Source organism: Panulirus ornatus, chromosome 47, assembly GCF_036320965.1.
Source record: "Panulirus ornatus isolate Po-2019 chromosome 47, ASM3632096v1, whole genome shotgun sequence".
NCBI lineage: Eukaryota > Metazoa > Arthropoda > Malacostraca > Decapoda > Palinuridae > Panulirus > Panulirus ornatus.
Genome location: NC_092270.1, coordinates 4,092,044 through 4,109,039, shown reverse-complemented (window position 1 = coordinate 4,109,039; position 16,996 = coordinate 4,092,044). Strand labels below are relative to the sequence as shown.

General features: G+C 40.6%; 1 protein-coding gene across 9 annotated transcripts in view; it reads right to left on the bottom strand.

Moving 5' to 3' along the window:
* Rgl (Ral guanine nucleotide dissociation stimulator-like) overlaps positions 1 to 16,996 on the bottom strand; it is a 147,428-nt gene that overhangs the window by 3,861 nt on the left and 126,571 nt on the right. For 7 of the 9 annotated variants that reach the window (XM_071689516.1, XM_071689507.1, XM_071689514.1 and 4 more), the window contains 5 exons: positions 5,387 to 5,463; positions 1,521 to 1,641; positions 582 to 711; positions 375 to 466; positions 21 to 151 (listed from right to left, as the gene is read on the bottom strand). The gene's annotated coding sequence lies outside the window, so the exon portion shown is untranslated. Of the gene's footprint in view, positions 1 to 20; positions 152 to 374; positions 467 to 581; positions 712 to 1,510; positions 1,642 to 5,386; positions 5,464 to 16,996 lie in introns of all 9 variants that reach the window. The other 2 variants (XM_071689508.1, XM_071689509.1) reach the window with 2 other exon arrangements.

The following is a 16,996-nucleotide window of genomic DNA, read 5'->3' as shown; positions in this document are numbered from 1 at the left end:
ATAATTAAATTCCACTTTACCTTCTTTTATCTTTGGGGAAATTATGGAATTTAAGATGTTTGAAATTTCATTCATGTTTCCTATGTGACAGCCCTGGCTACGTGTCTTAGGTGGCCAATATTGCACGTATGACAGCTGGATGAAAATGCTTCTGAAATGTAAACAAATAAACAATAAGCAGTACCATCTACAGTTAGTGTAACAGTGCAATGGGAACTACACTGATATGCAGTGTAGTTCTTCCATTGTTATCTAAATCATTAACTACATTTTTCTTAATGTTTCATTTGGTTCTTCTACAATCATCTAAATCATTAGCTACATTTCCCTGTCATCTGGAGAGCCACAATTAGTTTCTCCTTTCATTTTCTAACCTTTTTCTCTCATCTGGGATGGTCTTGACAGGGGCATGTCTAGCTTGTGCCATTATTTCATCTGGGATGGTCTTGACTGTGCCATGTCAATCCTTATAAAAAAAAAAAAAAAGTATAACAAGTAGGAATATACATTATACCATAATCAGACTATCTTTTATCATCACATAAGTAGACCATTGACTATATATTTAAATTCCACTTTACCTTCTTTTATCTTTGGGGAAATAACGGAATTCACAGTTTGAAATTTCATTTATGTTTCCTACGTGACACAGCCTGGCTACGTGTCTTAGGTGGCCATTATTGCATGTATGACAGCTGGATGAAAATGCTTCTGAAATGTAAAGAAACAAACAATAAGTAGTACCATCTACAGTTAGTGCAACATTACGATGGGATCTACACTGATATGCAGTGTAGATCTTCCACTGTCATATAAATGATTAATTACATTTTCTTTCTTAATATTTCATTTGGTTCTTCTACAATCAGCTAAGTAATTAGCTACATTTCCCTGACATCAGCAGAGCCACAATTAATTTCTACTTTCATTTTCAAACTTTTTTCTCTCATCTGGGATGGCCTTGACTGGGGCATGTTTGCCTGTACCATGTCCGTAAATATAAAAAAAGGGATATACGTGTCGGAGGTGGAGGGAACGAGGAGAAGAGGGAGACCAAATTGGAGGTGGAAAGATGGAGTGAAAAAGATTTTGTGTGATCGGGGCCTGAACATGCAGGAGGGTGAAAGGAGGGCAAGGAATAGAGTGAATTGGAGCGATGTGGTATACAGGGGTTGACGTGCTGTCAGTGCATTGAATCAAGGCATGTGAAGCGTCTGGGGTAAACCATGGAAAGCTGTGTAGGTATGTATATTTGCGTGTGTGGACGTGTGTATGTACATGTGTATGGGGGGAGGGGGTTGGGCCATTTCTTTCATCTGTTTCCTTGCGCTACCTCGCAAATGCGGGAGACAGCGACAAAGTATAAAAAAAAAAAAAAAAAAAAAAAAAAAAAAATATATATATATATATATATATATATATGTTATACCACAATCAGACTATTTTTGATGACCTAAGTAAACCACTGTGTGATTCCACAAAACAATTTACATATTACTAATAACTTTACCTTTCATTACCTTTGGGAAAATAATGGAATATAAGATGCTTGAAATTCCATTTATCTCTCCCATGTGACAGCCCTGGCTACCTGTCTTAGGAGGCCATTATTGCACGTATGACAGCTGGATGAACATGCTTCTGAAATGTAAACAAACGGACAATATGAAGTGCCATCTATAATTGGTGCAACAGTTGCAGTGATATACAGTTTAGATCTTTAGATCTTTAGATCTTAGGTAGCGCTAGGAAAAGACAACTAAGGCCACATTCGTTCACACTCAGTCTCTAGCTGCCATGTGTAATGCACCAAAACCACAGTTCCCTTTCCACATCTAGGTCCCACAAAACTTTCCATGGTTTACCCCAGACACTTCACATGCCCTGGTTCAATCCATTGACAGCACGTCAACCCCAGTATACCACATTGTTCTAATTCACTCTATTCCATGCATACCTTTCACCCTCCTGCATGTTCAGGTCCCGATCGCTCAAAATCATTTTCACTCCATTCATCCACCTCCGATTTGGTTTCCCACTTCTTGTTCCCTCCACCTCTGACACACATATCATCTTTGTCAATCTTTCCTTACTCATTCTCTCGATGTGTCCAAACCATTTCAATAAACCCTCTTCTGCTCTCTCAACCACATTCTTTTTATTACCACACATCTCTCTTACCCTTTTATTACTTACTCGATCAAACCACCTCACACCACATATTGTCCTCAAACATCTCATTTCCAACTCATCCACCCTCCTCCGCACAATCCTATCTATAGCCCATGCCTCACAAGCATATAACACCCCTGCCGCAAACCGACATTCACTAGGAACCAACCACTTTCCTCTCTTCCTAATCGTACACATGCCTTACATCCTCGATAAAAACTTTTCACTGCTTCCAGCAACTTGCCTTACACACCATATACTCTTAATAGTTCCAGAGAGCATCTCTACCAACTCTATCATATGCCTTCTCCAGATCCATAAATGCTACATACAAATCCATTTGTTTTTCTAAGTATTTCTCACATACATTCTTCAAAGCAAACACTTGATCCACACATCCTGGAACTACCTCACTAACACAGGAAACAGCAATTAAGAATAACATATAGCTAAAAGGATTAAATGTTTAGTGCACTCTGCTGAGAGTCCAGGCAATGATTGGCCATAATTTACTCGCACTAGTCACTTTCTTTTAAAAACGAACACCCTTGGACTAGTCCCCTAGCCGAGATAGCCCTTGCATTGGACAAGCCAACAGACTACCCATAAGATCCTGAAGACAAAACAACTTTGGATCATTCTGTCAAACTCCCCTATCCCTCAGTTAAATCACCCAGTGACAGTGCATAATAATTAGCTGAATGTATATACCCTTTGAATAATGTTAAATTGCTAAGAATAATAATGATGCTTACATGAATCGATAATTCAAATATTTTCCATTCTCTTTCTATCCTTAGAGGTTAGTTTCCGACTATGATTACAAAAATAAAATATGCAGTGCTTAAGACTGTTCAAAGTATTCTTATGATTAAGTCAGCACTGCTGATGAAAATTAGTGATAATTGCCCTTGCTGAAGAATAGCTTACAATCAAGCCCAGTGACGATTGTTCATGAAAAGAAATAAAATTAATAAACTGTAGTCCAACATCGACACAGCAAATCTTTTGAATGATCTTGCTAAGTACTGTATTTTGAAGCCCTGTCTCTTCATACATGCTATATGCAAAAGAGAAAACAGAAATACTGTCAGGCTAACATGACTAAACAGGAGCTGGACACAAAGGAAACTAAATGCAAATATTCATTCTATTTTTCTTTTACAAATCCCTTAACAACTTACTCATTATTCTTATTTATGCTTGACCTTGGACCTCTTTCTAAGAAAGAGTCCTGGTGTTACTCAGAATCTCTTACCAGAGGCTCCTGTAGCCTAAGGCTGCTCTACTTCCAGTAGCAAGGAAATGTGAACTCCTTTAGAATGACAAGTCTCTTGACAAGCCCGTACTCCCAATGATACAGCCTCACCAAAGGCGATTTTTCCCTAACAATGTAACCTCTTGCTGGTACAGTCCAGCAATACCTCAAACTAGCTATATCCATTTGATCCCCTGTGTTTAGGCATGCCTTGCTAATATATACTCCTTCGGTGGTAGTACAGGTACACCACTGAATTTCCAGCAACTGATGGTTCGGCACCTCCTTTAGTCCAGACAAAATTACATGAGGGAACTTGAAATTACCACGGCCACCAGACTAGTTTACTGGGCGGTCAAAGATGGCATTGTGTGTAAGGCGCGCTTATTTACATTCTTTATACTGCACTTGGTGATGATACTGCAATTCTGCAAAATTCTTGGCTTATTTTATTTAAATTTAACCCTAACTATGGCTTCTAAGACATAAGAGTGTCAGTCGTGGTGTCAAACGTAAACACCAGTCCATATCAATCCAAGATAAAGTAGAACTGTTGAAAAAATGGACCATGGTGTTTCTATGCATAAGCTGTGTGACATCTACAGTATTGGTTCACCAACAGTTTATGATATAAAGAAGCAAAGGGAGAAAATATTGAAATTCTATGCAGACAGCTATTCCAAGAAGCAAATGATGATTAGAAAAACTATGAAAGATGGTAAGAATACTGAGCAGTGATGATAGAATGGTTTTGACGTCAGAGTGATGGAGTGGACTTGTCAGGTAGCATGATAATGGACCTGGCTAAGTTGTTCCATAAAGAACTTAAATTACATGAGCATGACTATAGTGAAGGATGGACTCAAAGATTCAAGAGGTGTCATGAAATTTCCATGAATAAAGTGTGTGGAAAAAAGCGGTCTGCAAACCACAAAGGTGCTGACAAGTATGTGGACAAATTTGCAAAACTCATAGCTGATGAGCACCTCAGTCCTGAGCAGGTGTATAATGTATTTTATTTATCTATTTAATTTACATTCAATATTGTTTAATTTAAATTTCTAGCAGTCCATGGTATACTTTAGACACACGGGAAATGTATAATTAGTGGGTTAGAGGTGTGTTGATGAATTAATACATGACCACAGTTGGTCTGGCAAGATGGTTAATATGACAAGACTTTGGAACCAAGAGTGCCAGAAAATCAGTGGTGAACCTGTACTTTATTTCCCATCACAAAACTGTTAAATTTGCTCTATTAACAAATAATCATTTCTTAACCCTAACAAAGCTACCTGAGGCATCATCCTAAAATGATGAATGTACACAAATTTGTGGATAATTACAAAATTCCATGAAACAAAAGATATATATTCTGTAAAGCACATAAAAACTGAATTTCCATAATGCATCAGATTCAGCTGATGACCACATCTGGTTTCATAGCTTGTCATGTGTGTCAATTTCATATTGAAAAAATCGTCTCTACTCATGACACAAAAAAAAACTGCAATCATGGATAACGACTACTGGGACAAGCGACAAGCCACAAGCACCAGATCAATGTCTCCACAAGATGTCTTCTAAGCTATGAACCTGCCTGTCAAGACTAAGAACTTGGTATGTTTTTGACTGGGTGTGTCCCAGGCTCTGCCTTTCTAGGAAGAAAGCTCAGTACTTCTTCATGCCCATCAAAATAGGCTTGGTACATCTTCAATTGGGCATGTCCCAGGTTATGACCGCCTGTCAAGAAAGCGGTCTCAGCACAGCTTTAACTTAGTGTTCCCCAGGCCGTCTCTGCCTTTCAAACAGAAGGCCTAGTTCTGCTTTGGCTAGACATGTGCCAGGCTCAGTCTCTATAACTGGAGACGGCAAATCAGCCATTTCCCAGGACTTTGGTCCGATACTATAAACTTTGAATATCTGATTACATACACAAATATGAATATGACTTACTTGTTTATGGCAGAACTTGCTGTATGACCATAATAAACAGTTCTTCCTTTTGTCATGGCACATCCAGGGCAAATAATCTGAAAATTGAAAAGGGGAGTCATATAAAGAAAAACAATTTATACCTACTATAAAACTGTACAGCTTAGGAATGCCATGAAAACTGGTAATTTGCCAATTGCTGAGCCATGAAACAGCATTAGAATGAAAACCAAACCACATATCTGACATTTTCTGCACTAGCAAGGTAGCGTTCACAAACAGATGGCAGAACCATACAGGCAAAACTCCGAATGTGGCTCCCTTCTCTGTTCCTTTTTTTTGGAAATGTAAAACTGAAAGGGAGGATATTCAGCTCCCTACTCCTATCCATTTTAGTTACCTTCTACGACACATATGGAATATGTGGGAAGTATTCTTTCTCCTATATCCCTAGAGATAATATATATTTCCACATCATACATTTGTCATTTCCCGTGTTAGCAAGGTAGCATTCAAAAACAAAGCCTTAGAGGAAAACAAAAGAAGCATGAGAACAAATTGGAGGTGGAAGGATGGAGTGGAAAAGATTCTGAGTGACTGGGCCCTGAACATATTGGAGATAGAAGGGTGAGAAGCATGCAAGGAATACGAGTGAATTGGAACAATGTGGTATACTGGGGTGGACGTGCTGTCAATGGACTGAGTCAGGGAATGTGCAACTTCCACGGTAAACCATGGAAAGGTCTGTGGGGCCTGGATGTGGACAGGGAGTTGTGGTATCGGTGCATTAGACATGACATTTAGACTGAGTGTGAACGAATGTGATCTTTTTTGTTTGTGTTCCTGGTGCTATCTCACTGAAGCAGAAGGTAGCAATGCTGTTTCTTGTGGGGCAGGGTGGCAGCGGGAATAGATTGAAGGAAAGCATGAATATGTACATGTGTATATATGCATATGTCTGTGTACATATATGTGTATATGTTGATATGTATATGCATGAGTATGTATGTGTATATGTTGACATGTATATGTACGTGTATGGGCATTTATGTATATATATGAGTATACGAGTGGATGGGTCATTCTTCACCTGTTTCCTGGCTCTACCTCACTGACACGGGAAACAGCGATAAAGAATAATATATATTTTTATTTCATTATACTTTGTCGCTGTCTCCCACGTTAGCAAGGAAAAGACAACAAAAGCCACATTCGTTCACACTCAGTCTCTAGCTGTCATGTTATAATGCACCGAAACCACAGCTCCCTTTCCACATCCAGGCCCCACAGAACTTTCCATGGTTTACCCCAGACGCTTCACATGCCCTAGTTCAATCCATTGACAGCACGTCGACCCCGGTATACCACATCATTCCAATTCACTCTATTCCTTGCACACCTTTCACCCTCCTGCATGTTCAAGCCCCAATCACTCAAAATCTTTTTCTCTCCATCCCTCCACCTCCAATTTGGTCTCCCTCCTCGTTCCCTCCACCTCCGACACATATATCCTCTTGGTCAATCTTTCCTCACTCATTCTCTCCATGAGACCAAACCATTTCAAAACACCCTCTTCTGCTCTCTCAACCACACTCTTTTTATTACCACACATCTCTCTTACCCTTACATTACTTACTCAATCAAACCACCTCACACCACATATTGTCCTCAAACATCTCATTTCCAGCACATCCATCCTCCTCCGCAAAATTCTATCCATAGCCCACGCCTCGCAACCATACAACATTGTTGGAACCACTATTCCCTCAAACATACCCATTTTTGCTTTCCAAGATAATGTTCTCGACTTCCACACATTCTTCAGTGCTCCCAGAATTTTCACCCCCTCCCCCATCCTATGATTCACTTCCGCTTCCATGGTTCCATCCGCTGCCAGATTCACTCCCAGATATCTAAAACACTTAACTTCCTCCAGTTTTTCTCCATTAAAAACTTACCTCTCAATTGACTTGATCCTCAACAATACTGTACCTAATAACCTTGCTTTTATTCACATTTACTCTCAACTTTCTTCTTTCACACACCTTACCAAACTCAGTCACCAGTTTCTGCAGTTTCTCACATGAATCAGCCACCAGCGCTGTATCATCAGCGAACAACAACTGACTCACTTCCCAAGCTCTCTCATCCACAACAGACTGCATACTTGCCCCTATCTTTCCAAAACTCTTGCATTCACTTCCCTAACAACGCCATCCATAAACAAATTAAACAACCATGGAGACATCACACACCCCTGCCGGAAGACTACATTCACAAAAACCTATATATATATATATATATTTGAAGGAATAGTGCTTCCAACAATGTTGTATGGTTGCGAGGCGTGGGCTATGGATAGAGTGGTGCGCAGGAGGATGGATGTGCTGGAAATGAGATGTTTGAGGACAATGTGTGGTGTGAGGTGGTTTGATCGAGTAAGTAATGTAAGGGTAAGAGAGATGTGTGGAAATAAAAAGAGCGTGGTTGAGAGAGCAAAAGAGGGTGTTTTGAAATGGTTTGGGCACATGGAGAGAATGAGTGAGGAAAGATTGACCAAGAGGATATATGTGTCGGAGGTGGAGGGAACGAGGAGAAGAGGGAGACCAAATTGGAGGTGGAAAGATGGAGTGAAAAAGATTTTGTGTGATCAGGGCCTGAACATGCGGGAGGGTGAGGGGAGGGCAAAGAGTAGAGTGAATTGGAGCGATGTGGTATACCGGGGTTGACGTGCTGTCAGTGGATTGAATCAAGGCATGTGTATGGGGGTGGGTTGGGCCATTTCTTTCGTCTGTTTCCTTGCGCTACCTCGCAAAGGCGACTAAAAGGGGAGGGAGTGGGTGGCTGGAAATCCTCCCCTCTCGTTTTTTTCAATTTTCCAAAAGAAGGAACAGAGAAGGGGGCCAGGTGAGGATATTCCCTCAAAGGCCTAGTCCTCTGTTCTTAACGCTACCTCGCTAACACGGGAAATGGCGAATAGTACGAAAGAAAAAAAGAATATATATATATATATATATATATATATATATATATATATATATATATATATATATATATTATCCCAGGGGTTAGGGGAGAAAGAATACTTCCCATGTATTCCCTGCATGTCGTAGAAGGCAACTAAAAGGGAAGGGAGCGGGGGGCTGGAAATCCTCCCATCTCGTTTTTTCCCCCCCTCAAAAGAAGGAACAGAGAAGGGGCCAGGTGAGGATATTCCCTCAAAGGCCCAGTCCTCTGTTCTTAACGCTACCTCGCTAACGCGGGAAATGGCGAATAGTTTGAATGGAGAAAAACTGGAGGAAGTGAAGTGTTTTAGATATCTGGGAGTGGATCTGGCAGCGGATGGAACCATGGAAGCAGAAGTGGATCATAGGGTGGGGGAGGGGGCGAAAATTCTGGGGGCCTTGAAGAATGTGTGGAAGTCGAGAACATTATCTCGGAAAGCAAAAATGGGTATGTTTGAAGGAATAGTGGTTCCAACAATGTTGTATGGTTGCGAGGCGTGGGCTATGGATAGAGTTGTGCGCAGGAGGATGGATGTGCTGGAAATGAGATGTTTGAGGACAATGTGTGGTGTGAGGTGGTTTGATCGAGTGAGTAACGTAAGGGTAAGAGAGATGTGTGGAAATAAAAAGAGCGTGGTTGAGAGAGCAGAAGAGGGTGTTTTGAAGTGGTTTGGGCACATGGAGAGAATGAGTGAGGAAAGATTGACCAAGAGGATATATGTGTCGGAGGTGGAGGGAACGAGGAGAAGAGGGAGACCAAATTGGAGGTGGAAAGATGGAGTGAAAAAGATTTTGTGTGATCGGGGCCTGAACATGCAGGAGGGTGAAAGGAGGGCAAGGAATAGAGTGAATTGGAGCGATGTGGTATACCGGGGTTGACGTGCTGTCAGTGGATTGAATCAAGGCATGTGAAGCGTCTGGGGTAAACCATGGAAAGCTGTGTAAGTATGTATATTTGCAAACCATGGAAAGCTGTGTAAGTATGTATATTTGCATGTGTGGACGTATGTATATACATGTGTATGGGGGGGGGGGGCCATTTCTTTCGTCTGTTTCCTTGCGCTACCTCGCAAACGCGGGAGACAGCGACAAAGTATAAAAAAAAAAAAAAAAAAAAAATATATATATATATATATATATATATTTTTTCTTTTCTTTCAAACTATTCGCTGTTTCCCGCATTTGCGAGGTAGCATTTAGAACAGAGGACTGGGCCTTTAAGGGAATATCCTCACCTGGCCCCCTTCTCTGTTCCTTCTTTTGGAAAAAAAAAAAAAAAAAAAAAGACGGGAGGATTTCTAGGCCCCCCGCTCCCTTCCCTTTTAGTCGCCTTCTACGACACGCAGGGAATATGTGGGAAGTATTCTTTCTCCCCTATCCCCAGGGATATATATATATATATATATATATATATATATATATATATATATATATATATATAGAATATATATATATATTTTTTTTTTTGCTTTGTCGCTGTCTCCCGCGTTTGCGAGGTAGCGCAAGGAAACAGACGAAAGAAATGGCCAAACCCACCCCCATACACAGGTATATACATACGTCCACACACGCAAATATACATACCTACACAGCTTTCCATGGTTCACCCCAGACGCTTCACATGCCTTGATTCAATCCACTGACAGCACGTCAACCCCGGTATACCATATCGCTCCAATTCACTCTATTCCTTGCCCTCCTTTCACCCTCCTGCATGTTCAGGCCCCGATCACACAAAATCTTTTTCACTCCATCTTCCTTTCCACCTCCAATTTGGTCTCCCTCTTCTCCTCGTTCCCTCCACCTCCGACACATATATCCTCTTGGTCAATCTTTCCTCACTCATTCTCTCCATGTGCCCGAACCATTTCAAAACACCCTCTTCTGCTCTCTCAACCACGCTCTTTTTATTTCCACACATCTCTCTTACCCTTACGCTACTTACTCGATCAAACCACCTCACACCACACATTGTCCTCAAACATCTCATTTCCAGCACATCCATCCTCCTGCGCACAACTCTATCCATAGCCCACGTCTCGCAACCATACAACATTGTTGGAACCACTATTCCTTCAAACATACCCATTTTTGCTCTCCGAGATAATGTTCTCGACTTCCACACATTCTTCAAGGCCCCCAGAATTTTCGCCCCCTCCCCCACCCTATGATCCACTTCCGCTTCCATGGTTCCATCCGCTGCCAGATCCACTCCCAGATATCTAAAACACTTCACTTCCTCCAGTTTTTCTCCATTCAAACTCACCTCCCAATTGACTTGACCCTCAACCCTACTGTACCTAATAACCTTGCTCTTATTCACATTTACTCTTAACTTTCTTCTTTCACACACTTTACCAAACTCAGTCACCAGCTTCTGCAGTTTCTCACATCAATCAGCCACCAGTGCTGTATCATCAGCGAACAACAACTGACTCACTTCCCAAGCTCTCTCATCCCCAACAGACTTCATACTTGCCCCTCTTTCCAAAACTCTTGCATTCACCTCCCTAACAACCCCATCCATAAACAAATTAAACAACCATGGAGACATCACACACCCCTGCCGCAAACCTACATTCACTGAGAACCAATCACTTTCCTCTCTTCCTACACGTACACATGCCTTACATCCTCGATAAAAACTTTTCACTGCTTCTAACAACTTGCCTCCCACACCATATATTCTTAATACCTTCCACAGAGCATCTCTATCAACTCTATCATATGCCTTCTCCAGATCCATAAATGCTACATACAAATCCATTTGCTTTTCTAAGTATTTCTCACATACATTCTTCAAAGCAAACACCTGATCCACACATCCTCTACCACTTCTGAAACCACACTGCTCTTCCCCAATCTAATGCTCTGTACATGCCTTCACCCTCTCAATCAATATCCTCCCATATAATTTACCAGGAATACTCAACAAACTTATACCTCTGTAATTTGAGCACTCACTCTTATCCCCTTTGCCTTTGTACAATGGCACTATGCACGCATTCCGCCAATCCTCAGGCACCTCACCATGAGTCATACATACATTAAATAACCTTACCAACCAGTCAACAATACAGTCACCCCCTTTTTTAATAAATTCCACTGCAATACCATCCAAACCTGCTGCCTTGCCGGCTTTCATCTTCCGCAAAGCTTTTACTACCTCTTCTCTGTTTACCAAATCATCTTCCCTAACCCTCTCACTTTGCACACCACCTCGACCAAAACACCCTATATCTGCCACTCTATCATCAAACACATTCAACAAGCCTTCAAAATACTCACTCCATCTCCTTCTCACATCACCACTACTTGTTATCACCTCCCCATTTGGGCCCTTCACTGAAGTTCCCATTTGCTCCCTTGTCTTACGCACTTTATTTACCTCCTTCCAGAACATCTTTTTATTCTCCCTAAAATTTAATGATACTCTCTCACCCCAACTCTCATTTGCCCTTTTTTTCACCTCTTGCACCTTTCTCTTGACCTCCTGTCTCTTTCTTTTATACATCTCCCACTCAATTTCATTTTTTCCCCTGCAAAAATCGTCCAAATGCCTCTCTCTTCTCTTTCACTAATACTCTTACTTCTTCATCCCACCACTCACTACCCTTTCTAATCAACCCACCTCCCACTCTTCTCATGCCACAAGCATCTTTTGCGCAATATATATATATATATATATATATATATATATATATATATATATATATATATATATATATTGAACCAGGGCATGTGAAGCATCTGGGGTAAACCATAGAAAGTTTTGTGGGACCTGGATGTGGAAAGGGAGCTGTGGTGTCAGTGCATTATACGTGATAGCTAGAGACTGAGTGTGAACGATTGTGGCCTTTGTTGTCTTTTCCTAGTGCTACCTCGTGTACATGCAGGGGGAGGGGGTTGTTTTTTCATGTGTGGTGGGGTGGCGACAAGAATGAATAAAGGCAGCAAGTATGAATTATGTACATGTGTATATATGTATATGTCTGTGTATGTATATATATGTATACATTGAAATGTATGGGTATATATATGTGCGTGTGTTCACGTATATGTATATGCATGTGTATGTGGGTGAGTTGGGCCATTTTTTCGTCTGTTTCCTTGTGCCACCTTGCTGATGTGGGAGAAAGTGACAAAGTATAATAATAAAACAAATATTGCAAATGAACACATTTCATAGAACACACAAATCCCTTCAACAGCAGATTCAAATCCAATACCATTTGTGTGGTAGCTGGGCACACTAACCACTCACCTGTGCTGCTGATAATAAGGAAATGACTAATTACTAACAGTCAACTACCCTTTGTCTCATGCTCATCAGCAACGGGTTTCAATTGGTCATATCACATCAGTAGCCAGCAGTTTTACCACACTTACTGTCATACATGGAGGTATATGAATGCAAATACAGTGCAAATGAATGCACACTTTCACAGAACACGTTATGCCATCCACCAGCAAGGATTCGAACCCCACACCAGATGTGCAGGAGCTGGGGACTCTAACTGCTTGGCTATGCTGCCTATGTGTTCTATGAAAATGCACATTCATTTGCACTATATATGTGTTCACATACCTCAATACATAACAGTTAACTTAGTAAAACCTACTGGCTACTGAGTAATGTGAGGCCTGACTGGATATGAATGCACAAGTCCTTGTTGCTCATGGACACAAGCACAGGGTATTAGATTACTAGTTTGTGGGCAGCATAGATGAGTGGCCACCATACCCAGCTACCACACAAATGATATGGGGTTCAAATCTTTGCTGTAAAAGGGCATGAGAAAGGTGGGAGGTGAGAAGTATAGTTGTCAGTGAAAGAGAAAAGAGAGGTGTTTGGACGATACTTGCAAGGAAGGAGTACAAATGACTGGAAGATGTATAAAAGAAAACAGCACGATGTCAAGAGAAAGGTGCAAGGGTTAAAAAAGAGGGCAAATGAGTTGGGGTGGGAGAGTATCATTAAAATGGGAACATTGGTGAAGGGGGCAAGTAATAACAGGTAGTGATGAAGGGAGAAGATGGAGTAAGTATTTTGAAGGTTTGCTTAATATGTTTCATGATAAGTAAGAGTGGCAGATATGGGGTGTTTTGGTCAGGGTGGTGTGCAAAGTGAGAGGGTCAGGTAAATTGGTTTGGTTAAGAGAGAAGAGGCAGTGAAAGCTTTGCGGATGATGAAATCTGACAAGGCAGTGGGTTTGGATGGTACTGCAGTAGAATTTATAAAGAAAGAGGGTGACTGTGTTGTTGATTGTTTGGTAAGGATATTCAATTTATGTACAGATCATGAAGTGCCTGAGAATTGGCGGAATGCATGCATAATGCCACTGTACAAAGGCAAAGGGGATAAAGGTGAGTTTTCAAACTACAGAGGCATAAGTTTGAGTATCCCTGGGAAATTATATGGGAGGGTATTGAGTGAGAGGGTGAAGGAATGTACACAGCTTCAGATTGGGGAAGAGCAGTGTGGTTTCAGAAGTGGTAGAGGATGTGTGGATCAGGCGTTTGCTTTAAAAAATGTCGTGAAAAATACTTAGAAAAACAGATGGAGTTGTATGTAGCATTTATGAATCTGGAGAAGGCATTTGACAGAGTTAATAGAGATGCTTTGTGGAAAGTCTTAAGAGTATATGGTATGGGAGGTAAGTTGCTGGAAGCAGTGGAAAGTTTATACCAAGGATGTAAGGTATGTGTATAGGTATTTACGTATGGATGGGGTGGTTTGGGAGGTAAATGCAAGAGTTTTGGAAAGGGGCAAGTACGCAGTCCGTTGGGAATGATAGAGCCTGGGAAGTGAGGCACTTGATAGCCAATGATACAGCTCTGGAATGAGAAACTCAAGAAGCTGGTGACTGAGTTTGGAAAAGTGTGTGAAAGGGGATAGTTGAGAGTAACTGTGAATAACAGCAAGGTTATTAGGTTTAGAAGGGTTGAGGGACAAGTTAATTGGGATGTAAGTTTGAAAGGAAAAAAATTGTAGTCAAGTGTTTTAGATATCTGGGAGTGAACTTAGCAGCGAATGGAACCATGGAAGCAGAACCAAGTCACAGGGTGGGGAGAAGGTGAAGGTTCTGGGAGCAATGAAGAATGTGTGGGAGAGAACGTTATCTAAGACAGCAAAAATGGGTCAAAAATGGGTATGTTTGAAGGAATAGTAATTCCAACAATGTTATATGGTTGCAAGGCATGGGCTACGGATAGGGTTGTACAGAGGAGGGTGGATGTGTTGGAAATGAAATGTCTAACGACAGTATGTAGTGTGAGGTGGTTTGATTGAATAAGTAATGAAAGGGAAACAGAGATGAGTGGAAATAAAAAGACACTGAGAACGAATGTGGCCTTCATTTGTCTGTCTTCCTGGCGCTACCTCACAGAAGTAGGGGGTAGTGATGCTCTTTCCTGTGGGGAGGGGTAGCACCACGAATGGATGAAGCCAAGCAAGTATAAATGCGTACGTGTTTATATGTATAAGTCTGTGTGGGTATGTATATCTGTATATGAAGATTTGTATATGTGTGCGTATAGGCATTTAAGTATATATATGTGTATATGAGTGGATGGGCCGTTGTTCATCTGCTTCTTGGTGCGACCTTGCTGACATGGGAAGTATCGATCAAGTATAATGAATGAAATATATATTTATTCTTATTCATTATACATAAAATGAAACCCAGTGCCATTTGCCCAGTTCCCAATCATGGGTCTGACTAATCGGAATGCTGAGCAACTAGGTATATTTTTGCTCGGCATCAAAACTCTCCAAGAAACTGCTACTTATGTTCTTAGTACTTGACACAGCTTGATGCAATTACAAAAAACCCACAGAGGCCCAAACTATCCTACCTAACAAGTGAATGCTATCAAATTATGCATATCTGGGAAAATGCAGGGTTAAATAACCCTCTTACAGGGGCAGTCATAATATCCAAGGGCTCTGTGTACAGAATATTCTCAACTAATCTAAAATATATATCTCATGTCTGTTACACACAACTGTAATGAAACTTTCTACAGTAAAAGATACACAACTCAACCTAGTAGGATATGGCATGTTTCTCCCAGATGACCTTTTTGTCAAAGTATATATATGTGTAACATGTAATATGTAATATGATTACTAAGGTTTTAAGCTTTTACCAATTCACATACTACCAACCTTCATCAAAACCAATGAAAGATTAACACACAAAGAATTTTCTCCAAGCCAGCAGTTCCGCATAAGCCAAAGCATTACCACAATTACTTCCCAAAGACTACAGGTAATTAGCCATAATTAGCTGAGGGGCATACACCCCTGAACTATACCTTCTCCCATATTATGCGGGTTACTGGGATGCTAGGGTTCTTTCCTGGTGCTAATTCTAATCTTCTCTGACCTATGGCATCCCTAAATATGCAAAGTGCCCTTTAATCTAAATGACAATAAGAAAAGGAAATATGTGCAAATATGCCTAGGGTCCCCACAAGTAAGACCCTGTGCTATATGGGTAATTATAACTCCAGGATTTTTCTCAGGGCAAATTACAGTTGCTCATGACATGAAGTACCTCTACATACCAATAAACCTTTGAATACAGATGAGGTTGGGAAGAGCTAATCTGCACACTGCTAGGATCCCCATACTGTAATATTACCCGTATAGCTACGCTCCTTTAGGAATTTATGTTGAAGTGGAAAATACACTTATAAAATATCAATCTACAAAAAAACTGACTAATTACAGTATGCAAATTGACAGCAGAAATATACCAATATTATATTCATCTCCTGCTGGGGAAGAACATGGCCATTCAATGTGATGCCTACTTTTGACATCCAGTGCAACGTTGGTGGTGCATTTTTATGCGTGACTGATATACTTCAATTAGAATTAGTCCGTTTCTAATGCTACCTTGCTAGCATGGAAAACAGCAAGCATGCACGTAAAGAAAATATGGAATGCTATGAAATTACGCTTTTCACAGGTTCTATTGATCTCTTAATAAATGTATTACCAAACTTTACATCAAATAACCAAACCATCCAACAAAGTAGATCTTTCCTCTGCTGGTATTTCTATAATAATAATCTATATACAACACCTGAAACACAAATAGCCTTTTCCTAGAATGTTTTGTTGCAGAGCTAAAACAGATTTTACTCAAGATTTATCATGTCTAATATTCTAGCTGAAATATACCAGTGAAATCCATTACTGAGTACAGCATATGGCACCAGATATCAACATTACACAGATGACAAAGCAAGCAGCCTTGCCCTCCTCACAGCAGACAAAATTAATGCTGATGTCAGCAAAACTTTTGGCTACTAGGTGAGGTTTTCATTGGTCCTCTTAATACATTAGAGTTGTATTACATATTTTTGCATTAAGGAAGCAGTTCTGTAAAAATCAGTCCTGCACACATTATCTTCTGAGTTCCACTACAAAGAATACACTGTGAATTATTATATACAAAAACTGCTTGCCGTGTACACTACAGAGTTATAAACAAAAGATTGTCACTTTTTAGACTACCTAAACCAACCTACCACCTAACCACAATACAGTGCATTTTGCCCAGGAAAACTCATCTCTGGACCTTAAAAACTCATCCCAATTATCAAACATCTC